Raw genomic sequence first — 27,931 nt, 5'->3', positions numbered from 1 at the left:
ATTCTTCCTTGGGTAGGAAAGTTTTGAACTGAAATTGGCAACACCCCAAAGGTGTCCTGAACCAATCAGAAGTGACTTTTCAGAGTCACATGGTCGATTTGTTGATTAACGATCCTTTGTGGAGGATTCTTACAAACTTCAGCTCAGAAATAGTAAATGTTTAATCATTAACTTTTATATCTTGACAACAGTACAAGAGACATGACATTCATTGTCATCAACAATCTCTACGTAAACAAGCAAGCGTTTACATACTAAATATGACATCATGAATATTATTATTTTTTTATTATTACGATCCGACTCCCACATTTGACACTGGTGTAGCCACAGGCCAATGACCTACTAGTAGAAACCCGTGGTGCTCAGCAGAGCCTCCTGTCACAACACACCTTTCAACTTGTCTACACACATTAACATGATTGGTTTGTTCAACCTGACCACAACCTGACAGACTGGCTGATAGGTCAAGCTGAAGTTCTGACTACTCTTCTTGAGAGCAGCCAGATGTTTGATGTCCAAAGTAGAAAAGGTTATGAACTGGACCTGGTTCCGCTTGAGGGAGAATGCAAATGTTCATTGTGAATTGGCTTTACCAGCAGTGTGGCCAATTTGAAGACCACTGGGTCACACCTTAGTGGGAGGGTGTTGGTCCTTCTTCCCAGAGTCGCAGTCCTCTCCTTTCCTGGAATGTTTACGGCTGGCATCACCCTTGGTTGGATCATTTCCGTGCCTCTGGGCCGATCCAGGCTATGCTGCATCTGAACGGTTCTAGGCATCTCCACAGCTGCCTGCATCTCTTGCTTGCAAGTGGTTGCAATTGGTGCAGCTCTGCTTTGCTCTGCAGATGTGCTTAGACATACCAAGTGATGCTTGTGCTCAGATTGGGCATGGCACTGAACTGGAGTCTTCCTGTTACGTGATCTTGCATTGTGGGTTTCGCAGTTAAGCAGGAAGGCTATGATGGCCTAGCAAGAGATCACTACCACTGCATAGATGCAGACCTCTATGTCTGTGAAGACACTAAACATCTGTATCAAATCATTCTCCACTAGGAGTGGTTCCCTCTTGGGTTCCTCTACATGGAATGGGAAGTTAGAGTTCTCAACCAAATTCCCAATGCTTTTCTTTTTTGGACTTTTCTGTACTACCTTTACAAAAGTTTTGTCGGAAATGGGCTTGGTGATGACAGTCTTGTCCATGCTATTTATTGATGTAATTGTGGATACACCACCCCTAACGCCTCTTGCAGGTTGGACTTGGTTGCTGTTTTTATCTCACTCGTGGTCATCTCTTGGAAACCAATGGTGGAAGCACTTACCTTGCTCCGCATACCCGGCCTGGGGCGGGTAGGCAACTGAAGAGGAGGTTCTGTAGCGACGACCTCTAGATTCGTCACCACTTGCCGGCCTGAGGCGCGAGTGTGTTGCAGTTAGGCACGTGAATGCCATGAGAACGGTGGTTGTGGGCACCATCTAAGTGACCCAGGGAGTGAGGAAACTGCTCTTTTTTTGACAATGTTGGTACTGCAGCCTGTTGGGGGTGTGGCAAACAAAGAAAAGGAATAAAAGATTCTCCACCCAGCCCTCCACCGGGGGATGGAGTGGTCTGGACACCAGCTGAGATGGGGGGTCCGCCTCCTGCGGGGAGCTCTATGCTGAGAGCTGGACCCGGGCCGGGGCAGAGCTGCCTGGGGTTTCACCGCCACAGGGGGATGCCCTCGGCGAGCAGATGGGGTGTGGGTTCTTGAGCCACGGGGGGGCAAGATATGTTGGATGGCCTCAGTCTTCTTCTTCACCGCCGAGAAGCCTTCAAGGAACGATGCAGGTGTTGGGCTGCTTGGTTCTGATGAGACCACAGTGAAGACTGTGAGCACCCGACTCAAACTATGCTGTTACTGCAGCATGCAGCCTCTGCCCTTCCACTCATCATCTTTCTCAGTGTCCAGGTTCACTCTGAGAAACACTTGCAGAGGAGATGAACAACTCTTTTTCTCACTACTATTCTCAATATATACTTTCTCACTGCTATCTGCCATTTGACCTAGGGTCATAACCTGCAGGGATATAATTCTGGAACACACTCTCTATTCTAACAAGAACACTTTGGAGTAGTTTGAAAGAGGATAAAGTCTATGTGAGGAGGAAAATAAAATGTACAATTCCCGAGCTAGTATGAGGTAAAATGCACACACCAGGAGTTAGGGGGTGGTGTATCCACATTTATGAATTCAAAGTAGTTCATAAATCTATTCACATTATATATTAACCCATTAGAGACAAATAAATAAATAAACCAAATAATAATAAATACAATAAAATGAGTGAATGTTAATGACTGAATAAAAGTGTTGAATGTAAAAACCCTCAAATTTGACCAAAACATGAAATCTAGTCTACAAAATATGAATTCAGTATTTCAACTCACACCTGCTAACTGTATTAATGTGTGTGTGTGTGTGTGTGTGTGTGTGTGTGTGTGTGTGTGTACAGTACATACACTGTATATATGTATGTATATATACATATTATGTCCCTTTTTCAGGACACTGTATTTTAAAGATAATTTAGTAAATATCCAAATAACTTTACAGATCTTTATTGTAAAGGGTTTAAACAAAGTTCCCCTTCTGTCACTCTCTCCACGTTGTATCGGAGAAGCGACACTAGGGGTCTCTCTTGAGCACCGAATATACCTCTGATCTATGAAAAAAAAGCCAATGAGAAGTTGGCAGCTAGTATTTGCATACCGGACATACGGGTACAAAGGCGAGGCAAATACTAGAGTTCATTAAGAAAATTTCTTCGGAGCCGATGGTCGTGTATGCAGTCTGCTGCGAGTTACACACACACCAAGTTCCCGTGTATTCCTCTGACAATCTGCATGCTGTTGGATCTGATGGCGCATAACAGCAGCTTTCTCCTTTTCTGTGCACGGCTGTGCATTGTTGCCCCTGGGCGCATCGACAGCGCAGACAAATCTCGAAAGAGTTTTCTTAAAAGAATCATTTTATTTAAAAGAGTAATTTCCTCTAAAAGAGCAAACACAGCGAGCGTTGTACGTCCTTTTCAGGACGCGTCTTTATAAAGATGCCGTTCCACCGCTGTGTAGTTCCTGGATGCGGTAGAGTGCTCTCCGCTTCAGACGGCCACAGGCTTTGTCTCGTGTGTCTTCTCACTGCGAGAACATGACCATGACAACGTTGAGCTCGTGGCTCGTTTTCAACTGTGAACGAGCCACTCCAGCTGCCCCTCGCATTGCTCCTTCTTCCCACGGGATTGAGGAAGGTGCGAGTGGCGCTGGAAGCGATCTGGGGATGGCAGCGGGTGCGGCTCCGTCGGGTACCAGAGACCCGCAGACCACCCGTTCCCCAGCATGCTCGTTGACTCCCGTCTGTGCTCGAGGCAACAGCGGCTTGCCTCACAGCCAGCCTGCCTATCCTCTAGAGCTCGAAGCATACGAGCTCGCCGCTGCATTGGAGAGCGCGGCGTATGACTCCCCTGGGCTGCTGCCTTCGGGCCAGCACCCCCAGGCTGAGGCTGACGCTCAGATGTCCGACATGCTTTCCCGGGCCGCCGCCAGCGTGGGCTTGGACTGGAACCCTCCGTCCTCCCCACAGCCATCGCGGTTGGATGACTGGTTCCTGGGGTCTGGGCGCCTCTCATGGCCACGCACCCCCCCCCCGGTCCCGTTTTTCCCGGAGGTGCATGATGAGCTGACGTCGCTGTGGAGAGCGCCTTTCACCTCTCGTCACAAAGCCACTCACTCATCCGCTCTCGCTACCCTCGACGACGGAGCAGTCCACGGATACATGGCGATTCCCCAGGTGGATAGGGCTGTTTCGCTTCACCTGCGCCCTGGAAATGCTACCACCTGGCGGGGTCGCCCTGTACTCCTCTCCAAGGCCTGTAGGACAACATCCTCACTGACAGCAAAGGCCTACAGCGCCGCCGGACAGGCCGCTTCACCCCTGCACACCATGGCCCTCCTGCAAGTCTACCAGGCCAAGGCGCTCAAAGAATTGCATGTGGGTAGCCCTGATCCCGAACGTGCTGCAGGAACTGCGCTCAGCGACAGACCTCGCCCTCAGAGCCACGAAGGTCACAGCGCAGTCACTCGGGCTGGCAATGGCCACCCTCATGGTCCAGGAACGACACCTGTGGCTGACGCCCCAGTCTCCCGGTTCGGCCTCTTCGGTGACACCGTCGAGGACGTTACCCAGCAGTTCTCCGCGGTGAAGAAACAGACGGAGGCAATCTCTCAGATCCTGCCCCGCCGCAAACCAGCCGCCTCGGGCCATGCCCCGTCTGCTCGCTGATGGCGTCCCCCTGCGAAGAAACAACAGGTTGCTCCGCCTCAACCTGGGCCCAGCTCTCAGCCCACGCGTCGAGTGCCCCGCAGGAAGCAGACGCCCCCCATCTCACAGGACCCCCTCGAGGACCCGGAAGGCTCCCAGGCGCTCCTGAGACGGACAACCCAGAGTCCAAGACGTTAGCTCAGGAGATGGTAAGAGAATTTTTTTTTAATATATTTAATTTGCCGCTCCCCTTAACCGGGGCAACGGTACCCAAATTCTCAATAAAAGAGCTATTTCCTTTGCCTCTGGGTCATCTGGCCCACAAATGCCGTTCTCATGGCACTCTGCCCTCAGATCTCAACAGTCCCGGCATGCTGGACGTGGCCACAGGTCCGCCTTCAGCCCCACGACTGACCCCTGGCCAGCCGGTTCTGACGAGTCCAGAGGACGCCACCATAGGACCTCCTCCTCAGTCGCTAACCCACCCTCTGCCAGGTGCACGGAGCAAGGTAAGTGCTTCGAGTCTTTTCTCAGCACCAAAGCCTCGGGACGCACCCTCGCCTCCCGACAGCACACTACCTGCTCCGCCCCACTGCTCCGCCCCTAGCGACTCGAAAATACTTGTCCCCTTGGTGCCCCTAGCACAGAGATTGGATGCGTGGCTTTCACTTCCCAACCCATCACGCTGGCTGGCCCGGACCATCCGACTCGGTTACGCAATTCAGTTTGCCAGGCCCCCGCCCCCCTTCGTGGACATCTGCTTTACCGCAGTGCACGGCGAACATGCCCAATCCCTGCGCGCGGAGATCGCTACTCTTCTACTCAAAGACGCGATAGAGCCTGTCCCTCAAACCGAAATGAAGAAGGGTTTCTACAGCCCTTACTTCGTTGTACCCAAGAAAAGCGGTGGCTTACGACCAATCTTGGACCTGAGAGTTTTCAACCGAGCACTGCTCAAACTCCCGTTTAAAATGTTCACGCAAAAGTGTATCTTAACATGCGTCCGGCACCTAGATTGGTTCGCAGCGGTAGATCTGAAGGACGCATACTTCAAAGTCCTCCCCTTCGGCATGTCTCTGTCCCCTCGCATCTTCACGAAAGTTGTAGAGGCAGCTCTTGCCCCGCTCCGAGAAGCCGGCACCCGCATACTCCACTACCTCGATGACTGGCTCATACTGGCCCACTCCCGAGAGGTACTATGCGCTCACAGAGACCAGGTGCTCAAACACCTCAGCCGCTTGGGGCTTCAGGTCAACCGAGATAAGAGCAAGCTCACTCCGGTTCAGAGCATCTCCTTTCTCGGCATGGAGTTAGACTCAGCCTCAATGTCTGCACGTCTCACCAATGAGCATGCACAGTCGGTGCTGAAATGCCTCGCAAAGTTCAAGCCAGGCACAACGGTCCCTCTAAAACTCTTCCAGAGGCTCCTGGGGCATATAGCATCCTCCGCCGCAGTCACGCCTCTGGGATTGATGCTTATGAGACCGCTTCAGCACTGGCTTCAGACTCGTGTCCCGAGACGAGCATGGTGCTACGGCACGCACCGTGTGATAATCACCCCCGCATGCCGCCAAACACTCAAACCCTGGACAGACCTCTGCTTTCTACGGGCAGGAGTGCCCCTGCAGCAGGTGTCCCGATGCGTCCTGGTCACTACCGACACCTCCAAATCGGGTTGAGGCGCTGTTTGCAAAGGGCACGCAGCTGCGGGCCTTTGGAGAGGGGCCCCGCTGTGCTGGCATATCAGTTGCCTAGAGTTGTTGACTGTTTTCTTTGCCCTGCGACAATTTCTCTGGGACCTGTTGGATCAGAGGGTGAAAGCTAGGGCCATTTCCCCCAGAAAAATCTGGGAACTTGCAAGTGCCTTAGTTGAAGAGTGGGGTAAAATCTCACAGCTAGAACTGGTAATTCTGGTGCAGTCCATGAGGAATAAATGCACCGCAGTACTTAATGCAGCTGGTGGCCACACAAGATACTAACTGTTACTTTTATACCCCACTTTGTACACTTTGTTTCTGTTAGTCACAAATCTGTGAAACTTGTTCAGTTTATGTCTTAGTACAATATTTGTTCATACAAATATTTACACATGTTAAGTTTGCTGAAAATAAAAGCAGTTGAAAGTGAGAGGATGTTTCTTTTTTTGCTGAGTTTATATATATATATATCCAAAACACATTTGGACACCTAAGCAAATCTTAAAAATGAATGTATTTGCAAGTGGCATTTAAATAAAAGGAAGATAATGCAAGTACATGTATCAAAGCACTTAAAAAAAGAGGTTTAAGATTTCAAATAAAAAAAACAATAGATATGTTCAAAATTAATAGTATTCAAAATGAGTATTAACATATTCCAAGTTAATGTGATAAACTACACTTTTAATTTAATTGTAATACCTTAAACTGAATTCTAGTAAAAATCACATTGACACCAGTTGGATTTACCAGGAAACGTTAAGTGAGTTCTGAGAAAAGGTCTAGAATAATGTTTTTGCAAATGCCACCTAATTTGATATTTTGTTATGTAATGCAATTAAATTCTTTCATTTTAAATACAACTCAATTGTCCAAAACTGTCCAAATACTTATTTTATTGCTGGTGGTTAGCTTGTAATACAACCAATGAGTTTAAAAAGCACTTCAAGTTGATGGCTTTGGAAATTACATATGTGTCCTCACAAAATTTATGTCAGTTTCATTAAAGCTAATTCTGACCAATGGTTTGGGGCGATAGGAAGACATCAAAGGGTGAAAGATGTAGCACTGAGCCTCTGGACAATTAACACACACCCACACAGACACAGAACAAAGAGACATAAATCATTTATAAGAGCTGTCATTGTAGCTTTATAACCAAAGGCCTCTACACAGAAGCATGACAAAAACTTGTAGCACCAACATGAGTTTGTTTCGAAATGTCTACGTTAATGGTTTCACAGACAACCTTACAAAAGACAACCTCTAAAAACCTTACAAAAACATAGCGGTCTTTTCGGTCATGTCGTTTTAGATTGTTTCCATGTTGAACTGTGTTAAACACGAAACAAGCATTGAGTCAAAAAGGACTGTGTGAAACCTAACTAATGAAAACATCAATCATTCAACAGATTTCTTTCAAGTTTTGGTTCCAGTTTCTATTCCACTTTAATAATATTAAAACACTCAGCATTGTAATGATCATATCAGTAAAGTCGTGGAGAAGCACAAGCATTCTATAATTCAGCTAACATTGTACTTTTCTGTTGGAATTGCTAACATAAAGTGCTTTTGCATTACTAAGAAAAAGGTAAAAAAATCTAACATTTCTGCAATTCCTTCATGCAATCACACATTTCTATACTTTGTGAAATACCTCTTATGTACTGTAAATTGAGGCTCTAAAAGCATCAGAAAAGTGTTGATTATGAATAGGTTTATAAAAAGGCTTAGACTTGAGAGGCCAGAGTGGGCAATACAGTAGAGGTGCGGGAAAGAAATCAACATTTCAAAAGAAATGCTGTATTTTATATCAGGATACTGTATAGATATTTTAATGACATAGATATTTAGTTACATTTTTCACACTGATATTTAAGAGAGAGAGAGAGAGAGAGAGAGAGAGAACTCAATATTTGTGTTATTTGCTTAATTTGCTAAATGGATTGCATAATTTTGAAGTTTTATTAATAAATTCAGCAGGCTTACGTGTCATGAATGTGAGACAAAATCTTGCGTTTGTGGAATTCAAGCAGATGGAGGGCTATATCTATGAAAAAGCGAAGACAGAAACTAATAATAAAACTGCTATTGTTAATTTATTTTACATTTGCCTTTTTGAAAATTTACATTTATTTATTATTTATTTTTATATTTTTAACAGTGGTATTTGTAAAAAGACCATAGTAAACACATGGAAGCATGGATCGTCTTCACTACCATGGTTAGATGTAACATTATTTCTATAAAACAAACTATGGCATTTTTGTAATTATAAACAGTAGATCTACTCTAAACACATGTAAAACAATAAATACAAAATATAAATAAGTTGTAAAAAAAAAATTGTATTATATTCCCTCACTCCCCTAATGTAGCCTATGACAAATTTAATAGAGCTGAGGTAGTGATATGATAATATTTATTATCAATCCATTTCTCCCCAGAGTACAATTAATGTTACTATAGTTAATTTAACGGTGATGTGGAATTGTGTGCTGAATTCAGATGGTTTCTGCGTCTCATGCCTTGCTTCTCACTGATTCTCGCAAAGCTGAGAGTTTAAGAGCTCGAGCTTTAAGAGCTTCGTGCTCGCGCTGCTCTATCCATTGAGCCGTATCCATCTACAGAGCCATTCAGGTGCATTAGCCGAGGTTGTGCCTCCGCCTGTGTACTTGACGATGCTACACCAGATACTTCAGATGCGTCGCTAGCTTCAAAATCAAACGAACAGTGTACAAATGCATACAATCCTGCATAATTGAGAACCAACTTATATAGTCCAAGTCTAGATAAACGTTTTAATGCAAAGAGGAACTTGACGATAGATTTGATTATGTCTCATAAATGCCTAGCACCCCCCTCTAATTTGCTCTCAGCGCCCCCTGGCATCCTTTGAACACCCCCTGGGGGATGGTACCGCCCCTGTTGTGTGTAAAAATCACAGGAGATCAGCAGTTACAGAAATACTCAAACCAGCCCGCCAGGCACCAACAATCACGTAACGGTCGAAATCACAGAGATCAAATTTTCCCCCATTCTGATGGTTGATATGAACATTAACTGAAGCTCCTGACTATATGTGCATGATTTTATACATTACACTGCTGCCACATGATTGGCTGATTAAATAATTGCCTGAAAAAATCGATGTACAGGTATACCTAATAAAGTGGTAAGTGAGAGTATGATATGTATCGCACAAGGATGGTAATTATTCAAAGAACATAACATGTTATATCCCATCAGGTCCAACTCATCCGTTACAACAAAAAAAATACATATAATTTTTTAATAGATAAAAATCTTAGGTTGGAGAAGAAATTCAAATGTCAACATGATTTATATTGGTCTACAAAACTAATTTCAAACAAAAGTTCTACATTAAAAGGAATTAAAAGGACAAATATAAATTACGAGAATTATAAATTCAGTCAGATGTTAGGTCTGCCAGAAACCGTGATCATGATCTATAACTCTGCAATAAATTGAATGGCATCTATGCTAATATTATTTTTTCCTTATTTATTATGTTTCCCTGTCTCAACCTCGGGACTCCTATCCTGAAGCCACCAGAACTGGCTGGATCCAGCTCCATTCCTGAGTCGTGTTGGACTCCACTCTTACGTGTCGCTGTGTGATGATGACTAAATGAAGCCGGTGCCAGCCAAACATCACTTCAGACTATTATGATGGACTTCAGAGGATGAACTGATGCTAACTCCAATAATAAGACATGGGATACTTCATATGCCATTGCCTGAAACTTGGACTTAGGATAGACCTCACTGAAATTACCGGCCAGGTTGAACTGCGATGCACCTCACTGATCTCTGCCTGCATCACGTCGGTCTAATGATGGACTACACTCTTGAAATTAAATACATAGAATATCAGTTAATTGCCAACAAAGCACTTCATCAGCCAACTAACAAGGACAATTGCATCTATGTGAACTTCTGAAGTTAATCCAGGATGGACTTCAAAGACATTAGACATTTATCTTACAGTTCAAACAAAATCTATGTTTAAACACTGACCCTTAACACTTACTTAGTTTAATTTAGTATAAACCATGACTTGCACTATACATAAGTAATATTGGCATTATATTTATGATGTTAGCCAGAGGAGAACTGGCCCCCACAGTGAGTCTGGTTTCTCCTAAGGTTATTTTTCTCCATTAATCAACATCTTATGGAGTTTTGTGTTCCTTGCCACAGTCTCCTTCAGCTTGCTCACTGGTGTTATTAATACAATTATTATTTAATTACTTATTTTAAAAACAATTCACAATCATATTTCATCAAACTACACAATGGGGACTCTAAGACATCATAGATATTTATTCATAGATAAGTTTAATCTTCTGTTAATGTCTGATCTTCTGTAAAGCTGCTTTGAAGCGATCAAAGTGTGCTGTGAAAGGTGCTATACAAATAAAAATGACTTTTGACTGGTAGATAAATTTTGACTGGTAGTGTATAAAATCACTTTCTTACAATTGTGGAAACATGATAAAGTTATACATTTAAAAAAAAAATGAATTTAAACTTTCAACAAATTGAATTAAGTAATCTTTAACCAATTTTGTTTTTTAAATAATAATATTGTAAGTTTTGAATAAAATTTCACAATTCAATTTGATGAAATTAAAATGTGTAAAATGTTAAAAATATGCTACAATATCCTTTTGAGTGTAAATTATTTTAAATGAAACCATTCTGAAAAGGAATCTCCCAAAAACAAAAATATATTTATATTCTTTTTATTTCTTATTTAATGAACCTTTTAGACTACAGTACAGTATTTTAAACGTTTCCATACATGCAGATCACACTAATTACTTGGGCATCTTTGAACAAAAATATTGTTAGTGTGTGTTAAAAGTCGCTAGCTGTAGCTTTTCATACATAATGCATATAAAAGTGACAATAAATCTAAAAGCTTTGTTCCAATTAGTGAAACTACAATTAACTAAGAAGAGTATCTACAATATGTATTAGTAATGACAGCCCATTGCCATGGACAATAACAAAAAAGAGCCAATTGAATTGTGGAACCCAGATTGAAGATCTTATTAACAAGATGCTTGCGGTTTTCAAGATGAATTTGATCAGAACACTCCAAACTCATTTTATGCAAACTAAGCTGAATTCACCCCTTGTTTAGACAAGTGAACTAAGAGTGAACTAAGAGCTGATTCTTCAGTGGTATGCTATTTTCTCCATGGTTACCCGGATCTGAGGTGATGGTGATGGTGGTGTCAAGTTATTTTCAGTGGCTTTCCATATGTATAGCTACTTTGTGCCATTAATCATGAAATCACTAAATTGCAAGCTGGTTGTGTTTAATAAGAAGTGTCTACTGTACAGGGTAAATGCGGTTAACTTGCACCTTTTTAACCATAAAAAGATGGTCTTTAATATTCATTCAAAATATCAGCTTCCAAAAGAGGCAACAGGTTGTCGGAACATCTGTTATTGCCTGAACAATGCAGGGAAAATAAATTAGAAGGTCGTTTTTTTCTGTCATAACTAATTTTGCAATCTGTCACTTAATTCTCACAGTTTCAGAGGAACAAAAGACAGCTGGCAAAGTGCAAGTGCAGAACAACCTTTTTAAATGATTAAATGCCTTTGAAATGTGAGCCAGGAAGAGCCTGTAGAGCAGTAGTTTCTAAGAATGATGGGGGTCATGGAGTGAGGGCTTGCCTTTTGCTAGTTTATGTGCTTTTCTTCTGGCAGGTCACAGAAATGGTTTGGGCATCATTTCCTCGCCCAGGTTCCAGAGTAATGACCCACAGGTGAGCGTCACTGGGTCGGGCTGCGCTGAATGACATCCCTTTTCTTGTTGTGGCTCTGTGAGAAGAACACAAACACATCACATAAATGGAAGGCTAGTCTGAGGGGGGAAATTCCCTAAGAATTAATTGTGTCCGCTGATAGCATTGTTTGTTTGCGCATGCTGTAGATAACGCTCTTCTCCATCAATTGATGAATTACTGCTTCCATGATCTCAAGAAAATGCACGCAAAAAACATTTTAAATAAAATTCAGCCCACTGACTGCTTTCTATGGGCAGTTATAGCACAACATTAATTGTGTCAGGAAAATAGTGCTCTGAATAAGGTGCAATCTACATTAATGAGCCTAATTTATAAAGAAAGGAGGCATGTTAAACAGTCACATAAAACCACAAACCGTGATTGGTTGCTTTTTATATCTGTCAAACAGACTTTACTTGTCTAAGTGGGTGCTCTTTATGCCAATTGTCAGAAGTCTGACTATGCAAGACGAATATGAAATAGACTAATGCACATGTAAAAAACATAAGCACAAAACTCATTTCTTGATGATGCCTCCAGGCAATATAGAGAAAAAACACATACATCTGTTTTGCAATGAACATGTCAAATAATAAAACTAAAGTTTTGCTGGCGAGCTTATGTGTAAAAGACAGTGACTTGTGAGAGCCGAAGTCCAAAACTTTAATCTCACCCTTGATGGACAGAAAACCAACAAAGTACATAACAAAACCATCTGTTCAGTGACAGTCCTTTTATTCAGTCTGATGCATGGGCCAGATTTATTTGAATAAATAAATAGCATGTACACACTGTTTTTCACTAAATGAACACAAGTCCATCATTATTTACTTAACTCTGATGTGATTTGATGTGGAGGATGCAGCAGACCACCACGATCTGACACACTCTTCCAGGACTGTAAAGCATCACTCCACTACTGTGATCCAGTCACATGAATAATCTCTTTAACATGCTGAAAGTGTGTTTGACTACACCTCACATCTGGATAAATGGCCGGTTATACACTCTTCTCCATCATTTGATCACTATTTGTTAAATAACTGCTAACTTGATCAATAGAAAATGTACACAAACATCTCTTTTAAAAAAGAAATTACTTTTACTGCCTGCTTTCATCTGGCCATAAAAGCCAAATGTATATTGCTTAGGGCAATTTTGGAGAATAAATCACAATCTATAATGAGCCTAATTTATAAAGAGGCATGTTTGAGCAGAAATTAATGACAAAGACTTCTTTTAAATACTGAATATGCAGCGATATTTCAGGGCTGATTGTGTCTACTTAAACTAGATTGCGGGTGCATAGTAAATAAGACGCATCTTTTTGCACCGAAATATCATGCGTAAAAGTGGCACAACTGTTTAGTGAATTTGCCCCAGTAAATTGTGAATATTCGATACAGCATCCATACCTATCAGCGAGTGTGCAGCTGGAGAATTTAATCTCTCCGTCTCCTTTGACTTGGGCTACCAGATGTCAACCATTCAGTCTTAAAACAGAGCCAAATGCTTCTTTTCTACACTTTTTGTCCTATCTCTCGGCTTTATTTACCAGCCACAGTTCAGACAGTTCGCCCTGTCCTGCCTCTCCTCCAATAGGACTTAAGAGACTCTGGAATTGTGCCACGTGAGAACCTGCCTCTCTGGGGTCAGACATCTCCGAGAAGTTTGGGGAACTGTGGCCAGAGAGGAAACGGGTTGTGGCGGAAAAAGTAGAATGAGCAAGTCTGACAACATCGTTACACACTGCATTATCTTTCCTCGACATCTCATCCACCTATTTTACTCTCCATTTCTCACTACACACTTTAATTCTGCCTCCACAGCAACAGATTTTCAAGCGGCAGATCTCAAAGGCGATTTATAAGCAACATGCACAATGTGCCTCTGTGCATTAAAAAGACTACACGCATGCTTTTTATCTGGTGGTAAAAGTATAATTCACCCAAAAATTTAAATTCTGTCTTCAATTTCTTACTCTCATGTTGTTCAAAACCCATATATTTATCTATCATGAAACCCATAACGATAGGTTAGGTAGAATGTTAGCTCAGTCACCCTTCACTTTCACTGTATGTACACAAGATACACTGACAGTGAATGGTGACTGAGGCAAGCATTCAGGCTAACATTATCTTACATGATGTACAGAAAATGTTACGTTTTCGAACAACATGAGAATGAGTAAATGATGACAGAAATTTCATTTTTGGGTGAACTTTTAAAATGATTATTACAGATATGCATATTGCTGATTATTTCCCAGCATGCTTGGCAGGTAAACAAATGTGATAGGCTTTATCTGATATTAAGCAGGAAATAAGATTAACGGTATTGAGCTGTATTGCATGATATCAGACTGTATTTCACAGCTGATATCAGTTCACTGCATGGTTCATCTTGCCCAGGATAACACCTGTCTATCAACCCCTGAGACTCAAAAGAGAGGGAAAGAAATCTGATCAGGATCAGAGTCCATCTTGACCCACTTTTATCATATTCATCATCATCTTCAGGGCAAATATGTAATTTCTAGCCACATGATGACCTCAGTTGGATAATCCCATGTTTTATTTCCAAGAGAGAGAGAGAGAGAGAGAGAGAGTATATTTTGGTCTGCTGGTAGAAGAAACACTGTATGCATGAGTGCAAAAGAAAGACTTTAGCCAAATCTATAATTATGATCTTGATGGAATAAATATCTAATATAACCTATATATATATATATATATATATATATATATATATATATGTAGCTGAATCAGCTCTATATTCTTCCACCATTAGGTAGCGAATCAGCTCTATGAAATATTAATAATCAATCATAACTTGTTATAATCGATTATGAATATTTGGATCAGTTAATCGGGTTAACTTGATGTAGCTTCATTAACATTACAACCAAATACTCGGTTCATCCCGTGAACACTCAATTTTGGTTATTAATTAATTAATTAATAGAAATGTACATTTCGGGGCAAGGGAAATGTCTTTCTTACTAAGTATTAAGAGCAAGTAGTCAAAATCTATGATTAGTGACTTTAGATATGAGCTTGAGACACAGACAACTTTACATGTGACATGAACAAGACTTTATTAACTAGACTAAACATTTAAACTACTCTAACATACATATACATACATTCATACAGTTTACCAAGGGAAAGAGGGCTGAAGCAGAATACAGGAAGGCAAGAAGTTATAGCATTGTTTGAAGTTCAGCAGATCAACAGCCTGAGCAAACCATCATATTAGTTCTGACACGCCCTTTTTAGAAAGGGTTTAAGGATACTTAATGTATCAAATAATGAGACTAAGTTTGATACTTGCATGTCCCATTTGAAATAAACTGTCCTGATGCAATTTGTTGAGGCTCCAGTTGATCTTTGATGTTGTCTTGATGAGAGAGAGAACCAGTGAGAGTCAGAGGATCTTGGTGAATGGGCAGTCAAGGCCGTAGCCTGGCACACGCTTGGGAGTCCTTGGGGCCTCCTAGTTTGGCATCATTCAGCGAGAGAGTGAGAGAGCACAAGGCTCAGAGAACCAGAAAGCAAGAGATAAGCGACAAGAGAGAGGAGAGAGAGAGAGAGGAGAGAGAGAGAGAGGAAGTGGGCGCAGCAATTTTATACCCTCAGGAAACAGGTCCCACCTCTCATTGGCTCGACCAATAAGAAGGGTTTGAGTTCTAGGCGGGAATTTGGTTTATTGCTCTTTGTTGTAAAATTGCCCATTGCATGTGCAAGAAAGAAAATAGGAAACATACTTGTAATACTAATATGTTGTTGTTATCGACACATCATGTACACAGTCATTTCAATCTTCAGAATACCAAGTTATAGAGACCAAATATGCCACACATATGATTTTGGTTAACCATAGTATGCAAAGTCTGAAACATTAACCCATTAGTTTGCAAGAAAACATAGATCAAGCACATTTAAGGGAAAATGTGAGATGGCACATTAGATACATGTCAATATTTATCACATGGATATATAGAATATATATATAGGATTAACAGGGTTCATTTCTCTTTCTCAGTAAGAGAATGAAGTGAGGGTCAGCACTTCTCTGAACATTCCTTTGGAGGTCGTAAAAGTCTCCCTTACTCTGGGCATGAGAGAGTTCCTTTGTCAAAGCTCATTTGCATGTTTATGACAGTAAGAGATTTTGGGCTGAATGACTCAAAAGATAGTAAAACATCGCGTAATATCATTCTACAGAGATCTTATATTCGAATTCAGCTCGGACAAATCGTAAGGTTTAATTTGATACCAAGAAACATGTGTTTAGTACACTTAGAAAGGGAATATACACTGAGGCTATTAAATATGAGGCCTCAGAGTTTAAAACACACAACGAAACAGTTCTAACGAGTTTGATATACCTCAGAAATACACAACATACAGGGATTACACGTATTTCATTAGCAATATGCAGTTCTGTGTTTAACTGAAAAACACACACACATTTTTACATTCAAAGTTTCCCCCTTCCTGTCCACACGATAAGCACGTGGTGAGCATGCGGATGTCACATGCGGTTCTCTGTCAATAGTTCATTGTCTCTTTGTCAATACATTTATTGTGCTTGTGGAGACTGGTTGGCGCTATTTCAGTAATTAGGGAGTTTTTAACAGTAAGTTCTTGTTTGTTCGTGAATCTGTTAAGGCCACTGATCCTCCGCCATACCTTACAGTCCCCCTTTTTCGCCAGGTGGTGTCCCTGTTGGAGACATCATCGGACGACAATCATCACAATGGCGGATGGCAGGTGAATCATGAGGGTTTTGTAGCAGGTGGTTGTTCCACGGTGGGTGATGTAGACAGTAGCCACATCCAGGTCTCTGCAGCAGGTGCAGAGGCAGCAGGTGCCTTGACAGTGTGTCACCTGTCATTATGAAGTCAGTTCGTTTGAGGCAGGTGCTTGTTTGTGGCTGCAGGGAGTGGTTATGGGCATTGTGTAGTGTGGAGAGAGTTTCAGACTGACCTAGTACTGGTAGCAAAAGGGCAGCAGGTGGCCGTTCAGCCCTTGGTTCAGCACCCAGTCACCAGGTGTCTGAAGTCTGCAGTGTTACTCTGCTCTGGCAGCAGTGCTGACTTGAGCTTGCCTGAGTGGTGTTGGGCAAGAGTCAGAGGTTTGTTCTTCCCAGTACTCCTCAGGGGAGTTCTGTTCCAGGAGCTCTTTTGCTAGTGCTAGCAGCTCTTGTAACTCAGTAACAGGCGTTTCTAGCTGTCTTTGTGCAGCCTCTGTTTGGCACCTGTTTGAAAGGTGTACAGGAGGATGTTGTTGTAGACTGCTGTGGGACGTCCTGTGGTGTTTGCTGGGTGAGGCCTTGTGTTTGTTAAAGGCCTTCTGTGTCAGGTCACGCAGTTGTTGGATAGGCATTGTGTGGGGGCAGGCCATAATGCCTAAATGGTGACTTACCATAGGATGGAGGTTTCGGAGGAAAAGGCACTTGAAGCTGGTGTCCTCCTCCATCCCAGGTTTGTTGCGAGCTCCGAAGTAAGCTCGTCTGAGTCTGTGGTAGTAAACATAGGGAGTTTCATGCCGACCCTGTTTGGTGTCTAGGGCAGCGATCAGTCCGTTTTTAGACTCTGAGAATTCCCTTATGATGGCTTGTTTCAGCTGCTGGTAGTTAGACTGGATGTTTTCTGGCTGTCGAGCCAGAAAGCGTCGCAACTCTGGGCTGGACGTGATCCAGATCAGATGGAGTCTATCTTGATGGTTCACACTCATCAAAGACTGCAGGTGAAAGTCAATGTCTCGCAGGTAAGCGTGGACGTCGTGGTCTCCTGCAAGCTCTGGTGTAAATGCAGGGATATGTCTGGCCATTCGGTTGAGGTCTTTGAGTGTCGCTACACGTGTCGTTTCAAGATTCGTCTGAATCAATCCTTTTCCTTCCGCGGCTGCAGAAGCTTTAAGGAAACTGTCCGATGACGTGTCAAGCAGAGGGGTTTGTCTCCCCCTTTGTAAATCTGTGCTTGGCTGGGGAGGTTTCTCTGCTGATTGCAAGTGGGGGAGTGAGATGTCTCTCCTGCTGTGGTTCCTTTTGCAGCAGGTAAGAGTGTCTCAGTTCTCGTTGGACCATGTCAAGTTCATCTTTGGTGTTGTCCAGCTGCTGAGTCAGCACTTTAACTTCAGCTCTGGACACATTCAGTTGACCTTCACAGGCCATGATTCTGGCATCTTTGTCCAAGAGTTCAGAATTTGCTGTTTTTAACAGTGAATCTTTGTGAAAAAGTACCTTTTCCAGGTGCTCTCTGGCTGTCTTTTCCTGCTGCTCTTGTTGTTTAGCAGCTGTCAGAGCCGTTTGAAGTCTGTGGATTACCTCCTGTGACTCCCTTCTGCCAGGGTCCTTGTGTCTGTCCTGAGCCTCCATCTCTAGCTGGTCTATGCGGTTTTTAGCATGTGTCAGCTCCGTTTGGGACTCAGTGATCTGGCGTTGGAGGTTGTTTACCTCCTGTTTCAAACCTGTGAGGTTGTGGGCCAGGACGATAACCTCAGTCAGATATTTGTGCTCATACCTCTGGTTTGAGTCGTCTGTCATTAGTTCTTTTCCCTCGTTTTCCAGTTGCTTTTTGTTCTGTTGCTGAAGGTCGTCAGCAGCCATGGATAAAAGGGTGTTCCTCAAAACACCTAGCCAGTCCTTTTGTCCTGCCATCTGGGCAGTTAGGCTGAGCATCTGCAACATTTTGGCACACTTCTGGTGAGAGTAAGGGCAAGAGACTAATGCAAGATCAAACAGAATTTGGAGCTAAAGGCAAAGTGAGACAGCAAGGTGTATAATGTACAGCTAGGTTTTGCTAGGTGTGGTTAACAATTGAAATGTGTTCCTGATTATTACTATCTTAGCTGCAAATAGCAGGGTGCTCAGATTTGTGTGGATCTGAGTGGCTTTGCTAAAAGAGCGTAAGCCTAGATTTAATAAATGACTTAAGATGTTTCTTTGGGTCAAATTATTTATCAGCACTTACTGATAGCATACAACAGGCTTGATCTTTGAACACATGAAGAGGAGAAAGAAAGAGGAAGAAAAGAGCTTTCCTATTAGATTGTGTCTATTAGTGGTGCTCAAAATTATGCCATAGAAATCGTCTAGATTACTAGTGTAGCTGGCTCATAAAATTTAAGCAACTTGTTGCAAATCAACACAAAATCGAGAAGAAAAGTATGTCTAGTTACTTTTGCAGTTTTATGGGGAAATAAACTACACTAGACCAAGAGGGTTAAATGATAAAATTAATAGCTGACTTCTATTATTAGTAAAAATAATAAAAAGGTTTGAAGAAGTGATTAAAATAGCAGAATAACCTTGTATTGGGAATAATCAATAGCACTTATGATCAACAATTAGATTTGCTTTGGGCATCATTCTATAGTTGGTCACAGCTGTTGCGTGTTCAAGACCACACAATGTGTTTGTCCCTCTATAAAGTTTAGTCAACGTGCCATTGAAAGTTCCCAATAACTATAAAAATTATTCTCTATCTAAACAGTTTACATGTAATTAAGTTTTTAGATTTAATTAACAAAGTAACTGCAAATTTAGCTGAACAGCGTTCAGTATGGGATGCACCTGAAAGGTGCAGGTGAAGTTAGATGAGAAGAATTAAAGTTAAGGAAAGAGAAAGTGAGAATTCAGAAACCAGAAATGGGGTTAAAGGAAAATGGTTTAGATCACTTCACTCTGCATGCACACAAGCTGTAGATAAAGGCTTCATGTAAATTATGCTAGCAGCTAACTGTTGAAGCTATTAGTTAGCTTAGCCTAAGCTAAGGGGCTGCTAAGTTGGGTTAGCTTAGCCACCTAGGCTGGTTTGTTTACAAAATGGCGTCGGAAGGAAACACATGTGCTATCTGGAGTGAGCACTTCCTGTGACAAGTCGTTGTCATGGGAACCAATGCACTTCAGAGTTTCAGTGAGTGAAACACAGTTTTGATCACCAGGGAGCTAAGCCTTTTAGATGCACAGATAGTTTAGATGAAGGACATCAATCTAACTATAATTTGTAAGGCCTTTATACTGTGAAAAGGGAGCATCGCCCAAATCTACATTTATATAACACTGTACTGAGATTTCTTCATCAGAAACAGGTTAAGCAATCAATTCTGGTACAGTTTACATGCCGCTGAGCTGAGATTCCTTCATCAAAACAGACTTACACTTTAATACTGAAATTAGGGTTTCTCCGCTAAAATCATATTACTCGTACACTGATACCATTTGAAAATATGCTTAAATGTGTTAAGACTCTTTCAATTACAGTAGAGATGTCAATTCAAGCCATCACTTTATCCGCATCCAAACAAGCCAGCAACTAGTGAAGCAAATGCCGTTTCGCATGTCATGTCCTATTCTGACCGGAATTATTCAATGCACACTTTTAGGTTGACAGTGGTTCAAGCTCATAACCTTTGTTTAATCATGCCCGCACATTCTCCACCATTATGTAGCGAATCAGCTCTATATTCTTCCACCATTAGGTAGCGAATCAGCTCTATGAAATATTAATAATCAATCATAACTTGTTATAATCGATTATGAATATTTGGATCAGTTAATCGGGTTAACTTGATGTAGCTACATTAACATTACAACCAAATACTCGGTTCATCCCGTGAACACTCAATTTTGGTTATTAATTAATTAATTAATAGAAATGTACATTTCGGGGCAAGGGAAATGTCTTTCTTACTAAGTATTAAGAGCAAGTAGTCAAAATCTATGATTAGTGACTTTAGATATGAGCTTGAGACACAGACAACTTTACATGTGACATGAACAAGACTTTATTAACTAGACTAAACATTTAAACTACTCTAACATACATATACATACATTCATACAGTTTACCAAGGGAAAGAGGGCTGAAGCAGAATACAGGAAGGCAAGAAGTTATAGCATTGTTTGAAGTTCAGCAGATCAACAGCCTGAGCAAACCATCATATTAGTTCTGACACGCCCTTTTTAGAAAGGGTTTAAGGATACTTAATGTATCAAATAATGAGACTAAGTTTGATACTTGCATGTCCCATTTGAAATAAACTGTCCTGATGCAATTTGTTGAGGCTCCAGTTGATCTTTGATGTTGTCTTGATGAGAGAGAGAACCAGTGAGAGTCAGAGGATCTTGGTGAATGGGCAGTCAAGGCCGTAGCCTGGCACACGCTTGGGAGTCCTTGGGGCCTCCTAGTTTGGCATCATTCAGCGAGAGAGTGAGAGAGCACAAGGCTCAGAGAACCAGAAAGCAAGAGATAAGCGACAAGAGAGAGAGAGAGAGAGAGAGAGAGAGAGAGAGAGGAAGTGGGCGCAGCAATTTTATACCCTCAGGAAACAGGTCCCACCTCTCATTGGCTCGACCAATAAGAAGGGTTTGAGTTCTAGGCGGGAATTTGGTTTATTGCTCTTTGTTGTAAAATTGCCCATTGCATGTGCAAGAAAGAAAATAGGAAACATACTTGTAATACTAATATGTTGTTGTTATCGACACATCATGTACACAGTCATTTCAATCTTCAGAATACCAAGTTATAGAGACCAAATATGCCACACATATGATTTTGGTTAACCATAGTATGCAAAGTCTGAAACATTAACCCATTAGTTTGCAAGAAAACATAGATCAAGCACATTTAAGGGAAAATGTGAGATGGCACATTAGATACATGTCAATATTTATCACATGGATATATAGAATATATATATAGGATTAACAGGGTTCATTTCTCTTTCTCAGTAAGAGAATGAAGTGAGGGTCAGCACTTCTCTGAACATTCCTTTGGAGGTCGTAAAAGTCTCCCTTACTCTGGGCATGAGAGAGTTCCTTTGTCAAAGCTCATTTGCATGTTTATGACAGTAAGAGATTTTGGGCTGAATGACTCAAAAGATAGTAAAACATCGCGTAATATCATTCTACAGAGATCTTATATTCGAATTCAGCTCGGACAAATCGTAAGGTTTAATTTGATACCAAGAAACATGTGTTTAGTACACTTAGAAAGGGAATATACACTGAGGCTATTAAATATGAGGCCTCAGAGTTTAAAACACACAACGAAACAGTTCTAACTAGTTTGATATACCTCAGAAATACACAACATACAGGGATTACATGTATTTCATTAGCAATATGCAGTTCTGTGTTTAACACACACACATTTTTACATTCAAAGTTTCCCCCTTCCTGTCCACACGATAAGCACGTGGTGAGCATGCGGATGTCACATGCAGTTCTCTGTCAATAGTTCATTGTCTCTTTGTCAATACATTTATTGTGCTTGTGGAGACTGGTTGGCGCTATTTCAGTAATTAGGGGAGTTTTTAACAGTAAGTTCTTGTTTGTTCGTGAATCTGTTAAGGCCACTGATCCTCCGCCATACCTTACATATATAACAACTCTGTAAAACTGTAGTGATCAAAAATAGCATCTCAGAATGCATAACACCTTGAGGCGGGTGGTCTACAATAGCAGAAAACAATGTTGGGCATCATAGTGTTCCTAATAAATAGTGTATATTAAGCGAAACTCCAGCTGTTTACATTGTTGCCAACTTAGCGACTTTGTCGCTATTTTTAGCGACTTTTCAGACCCCTTTAGCGACATTTGTTCAAAAAAGCGACTAGCGACAAATCTAGCGACTTTTTGGACAAACCTTAGCAACTTTCCAAATTCCAAATATCGCCAGTACTGCAAGCGTGAGGTCTTCCCCGCTGCGTCTGCTCTGTTCAGTGAGCGGCTGAGAGGAGCAGCACATTCCGTTGACTGCACGCCAGCGGACATAGACATGAATGAGCTGCGCATATGCATGCTGTGTTAGCAGGAACAAATCAGTGATCACATAGCAGCTGCCTTCTCCTTTGTTTTAATTCAAAACATTTAATTTGACCGTTTTTTCTTGGCATGCGCTTATATTCACTACTAATCAGAGTTTTAGTTCATTCCGGTTCGGTTTCTGAACTCTCCAACTTCGTATATTTACAGACTCTATACATTTTACTTATCCAAACACAACAATAAACCTTCTTCAAACTCATAAACATGTAACGTTAGCTAAGTTCCGTTCCGTTCCGTTGTCTAACAGAAAATATGTAATTGAGAACCGTTTTACTGGACATTCGGCTATATACTTATATAAAAACAGTATGAGCACAGTTTAGGGGAGATAACCGTTATTATAAACTGAAGTAGGCTACAGTACCGACAAATTAGGCAGAATGCAAATACGACACGATGACGTCATTAATATGCTAATGAGCATGACGTCATCTGGCGACATTTAGCTACTTTTCGAGCAGGCTTTAGCTACTTTCCATTGAAAATAGTTGGCAACACTTAGGCATCGTGCATTTTATAAAGAGAACAAACCACATTTACCCACAGCAGACTGCACAAGATGAGTCTCGTTCTTGCGTTCAAATAACCTTGATGGAGCACAAATCCGAATGCAGGGATCTAAAGACGTTAAAGTTGACACGGCGACCTAAAAACAATATGTTTATGATGCGACACAACCAAAGTGAGTCACTCCAAAAGCAAATGGATTGCTGTGAACTGTAGCCCAATTACTGCCTCATGTTCAATAATATGGGCATAAACAATTGATTGGATTCCAAAGCCAATTTTTGCATTGTCTTATCAATGCTTAACTTGTATGCCATACACATGTAATGCATTTTAATTATATTTATAATTATTTAAATTATTAAATTATTATAATAGATATAATATGTACAGTGGTTGGGTAAATTTGGCTGGCGACCTTGTCTCTGATTGACATATAAGAAGAAATACCATTAAAGACAAATATGCACATTTACAGAAACACATTTGAAAATATTTTGAAAAACAGACCAAAGAAACGCCATTGATGTGTGTGTTCGTAAGCTGTGTGTTCAGAGTTTCAGTGGCGTGCTCCTGTTTATGAGCACAGCACGACCGCTTCTCACGCAACATGAGTTTTAACTCGTTCTTCTCTGTTTCAGTCGTCTGGAAACAGTCCGCTTGAATAGTGTACACTACTAGAATGCTGCAAATGATCTCAGTGTTGAGTTTAGTTTGCTTTTTTTCTACGGAGAAGTTCGCGTTTTACTCGCATCGTAAACGCAACGCTGCAGGTTCACTTTATTTAGGCACTGCTTAATATTTGTAGCTTTAATAAGAAGTTTCTCTTCTGTGCTTGTCTACTCTTTAGCCCTCATTTGCATGTTGCAAAATACATACAGTTTAAATATACTGTGTGTGTGTGTGTGTGTGTGTGTGTGAGCGTGTATTTATCACTTTGTGGGGATCAAATGTCCCCATAAGGATAGTAAAACCCGAAATTTTTGACCTTGTGGGGACATTTTGTCGGTCCCCATGAGGAAAACAGCTTATAAATCATACTAAATTATGTTTTTTGAAAATGTAAAAATGCAGAAAGTTTTCTGTGAGGGTTAGGTTTAGGGGTAGGGTTAGGTTTAGGGGATAGAATATAAAGTTTGTACAGTATAAAAACCATTATGTCTATGGAAAGTCCCCATAAAACATGGAAACACAACATGTGTGTGTGTGTGTGTGTGTGTGTGTGTGTGTGTGTGTGTGTATGTATATATATATATATATATATATATATATATATATATATATATATCATAGTTATACATCATAACTATGTCTGTAATGTTTAGTGGATGTGTGAGTGATCTATGGCTATCCTCCAGGCAGTCTCCAGATGAAATAACATTTTTTAGAGATACAGAGCTGAAGGGTTAACATCTTCACTCATTTTCAATCAGCATTTGGATTATCTATCATAACCTCAAGAGTCTGGATTCAATCTTGGAGCATCAAGTGAAGAGGGGCAGAGATTTTTCCTGGGATAAAATCAATCTCTTTTGGATACCAGCCTTCACTGAACTTTACTGCAAACACCTAAAGTAAATGTCCATTTGAGCCAGGGCTGGGGGCAAAGTAAACCCTTTCAGAGGCGAGCAAAGAGGCACATGGATTTTGAGGGCTCAGCTAGTCTATTGGGTCTCAGCTACTGCTCAAATATAACCTACATCTCAGTATCTCAGATCAGAAGCAGGCTTTCACAACTTCCCAAAATAATGTCTGAAATTATTCCAACTATAAAACACTTCTGGGTAATGTTTTGAGGGTCAGGTTTCTGATAGCAATCCCCTAAGTACTCAAAATGGATACCCCCTCTAAACACCATCTGACTTCAACAATATGCAGGTCAATTGGGTCATAATCCAGTTCACAATACAATTTACCTCATCAGTAATAGAGGATAATTTTCACCCACAGTATAACTTCTCTTCAAAACAAATACAAATAAACTTTTAAAAGAAAAAAAAAAGTCTCCTGCACAAAAAAGAACAATACATTTCGTCCAAGACATGCCAATAAAAGCCGTGTAACTCACTTAAGTGTTCTGCCTAAGTGGCTGTGGGATGAGACTAAGAAAAACAGATTGCACTATCAATTTCTGTTTCTGTGTTTTTGCACGATAGAGTTCTCTTTATAATATGTTCAGGGGTGGAAAGAGTACTGAAAAATCATACTCAAGTAAAAATGTTTTGTGTGAGTAGAGTAAAAGTAGCTGTCCTACAAACTACTCAAGTTAGAGTAAATGAGTAGCTCATTTAAAAGTACTCATGAGTTGTGAGTATTGAGTACCGAGTTGCAAAACCTATACCCCTTTATAATGAACACTGTATGCCAACTTTTAAAATACATCACTTATCTATGATAAACACTACATGAATCTGATTCCAAAAAATAAAAGGGAGACATGATAACAGAAATGAAAAGATAAAAAAGTTATTTTCAATACACTGATCACCATTTTAAATCGTAATGTATGTAACAATTACATTAAAATCAGATTACTCAACCTCATGCCATCCTGGATGCCTTTCCTTCTTCTGCAGAACACAAATTAAGATTTTTAGAAGAATGTCTCAGCTCTTTTCTCATTCTAATGCACAATATTCTGATGTTTGTGACTGGTGGAATGTTCTGCTGAAGTATTGCTCTGCAAATGTTGATAATTTTTGATTTTATATTTATTAATTATTTTATCATCTCTACTTTCCTGGTAATTTATTATACCAATTAACACATTTTCTACATCAGGGGTCAGTATTATTAAAAAACAAACAATATTTTCAAAAAATATTATTATTAAAAATGTCACTGTTTTATTCTATTACATTAATACTTTTAAAGCTACTAAAGTTATTCAGCCTAAAGTAGTGAGTGGCTTTCTCATGTCCTTGTTATTGTTGTTTGATTAATAGCCTTTATATGACATAGCCTATTAGACACTGCTCAATTCGGTTACATATACATTTCAAGTCTGACATTTTGATGCAAATACGCTTTTTGTCTCACTGTTTAAATTCACTTTAGACATAACCGAGTGCGTTTACATTAATGTCTCATCAAGACGGGCATCGGACGGAATTATGAAGTGTATTTGACCATTTAGGCATGTACCTGCATTAGCACTCAAACATTAGTAGCCTGTCAATCAAACAACACGCAGCTACAGACGTCAGGAAATAAAAAGTCAATCTTTTATATTTCATCTAGATCAATCAACCATTGGTGCGCTTGCTATGGCAATTGATGTAATGAACATCCCTGTTCTACATGTAAAATATTGGCTAAATATAGAAAACTACTCAAAAGTTTGATCAAGGACATCTCTCTTTATTCCGATAAACATCTAGATCATTTTATTGCCCAGCCCTATTGATAACATGGCATTAATCTCTCGCAGCAGCCCAATAATCTCAGTGATAGATAGTTCAATTACAGGTAAAGTTATAGACACACAGATTTTAGTAAGCAGAAAAATGAAATTTACCTCGATATGTTTCTTCAAATTACAGGCAGGATTAATGCTGATATCTGGCTTGAGCAAGTTAAACTCACATGACACGATCAAGCAATTAACCTTTTTCACTACGAAAAGCTCTTCCAGGTGTGACCGGTTATGTTCAGCTGTAAACTATGCTTGCTTGAGGCATCCTCCAAATCCATTTCTTAGCTTACTCTCCTGAGGAACATACTGAGCCTTGGGGCTTGGTCTTGTCTGGTAGTAAAGTTCTGCAACATTTCCCTTTTGATCACCTCTCTGCCCGAACTAGACCTTTCACCTCCAGGGCAGAACCATGATGGCTCAGGTTTAGGTGCACCAAACAGAATCCACCATATGCCGGGATGGAGCAGCTACCCCTGACTTCCCTGGATTCCAAGAAAGCATATGCTGAAACACAATTATACCCTCCTTCACTCTGCCCTGTGATGTTTTGGACTGGACTGGTCCCTTTACAGATGCATAAAACAGCACATATAAGGAAGGTGTAGATGAACGGATTTGAAGGGCCAATAAAAACACTCAGATCCTGGGGCCAGTGTAGATAATGTTCTGTGCTATAGAAGGTTCCAAAGACATGGGACCATAGCTGACATTGATGGCTGGCTGCCTGCTCAGTCCAGTGAGGATGAAAGGTTGCCTTTGGGCCCTCAGGCTGGAGCTGTCCATTACGTCCTGCCTGGTGTCTCTGAGGAGGAGGTGTTCTGCATTTATTATCTGATAGTTCACAGTTGGAAGAACAGCTAGAGGGGACAAGGTCTTTGGGAACTCCACAACCTTCATTCCTTAAGCACACAATGCATCAAATGAAAAATAGCATAACAGATACTTATAGAATATTAAAGATATTTACCAGTCAGGGTTCTCACACTTTCTGCTAAATGAATTTCCATGACTTTCAAGTAGTTAAATTACTGGATAAGGATTTTTTTATAAATACGACATTTTTATGGATACTATACTTACAATCAGCAATTTCAAGCTTATGAAATATTTTAGAGCATAGAATAGTGCATATTGAGAAAACTTTTTATTCTCCACATAAATTTGCATGACTTTGTAAGTTTTGGCATGGATTACCCAAACACAAATTTAGCGTTCACTCACTCATCATGTTGTTCCAACTCCATATGACTTACTTTCTTCCATGGAACATGAATGACAATAGTATGACAGCCACAGTCACCTTTCAATTTCACTGTATTGAAAAAGATGCTGACTGAGGCTAACATTCT

General features: G+C 40.9%; 1 pseudogene; it reads right to left on the bottom strand.

Annotated features, from left to right (window-relative positions):
* Nucleotides 1–381: 381 nt before the first annotated feature.
* LOC127624550 (transmembrane protein 132C-like) lies at nucleotides 382–27,479 on the bottom strand (annotated as a pseudogene).
* Between the last annotated feature and the right edge of the window lie 452 nt (nucleotides 27,480–27,931).

Source organism: Xyrauchen texanus, chromosome 31 (assembly GCF_025860055.1).
Source record: "Xyrauchen texanus isolate HMW12.3.18 chromosome 31, RBS_HiC_50CHRs, whole genome shotgun sequence".
In the NCBI taxonomy this organism is placed as follows: domain Eukaryota; kingdom Metazoa; phylum Chordata; class Actinopteri; order Cypriniformes; family Catostomidae; genus Xyrauchen; species Xyrauchen texanus.
Note: the sequence above shows the minus strand (reverse complement) of the source record. Positions and strands in the feature narration are given on the sequence as shown.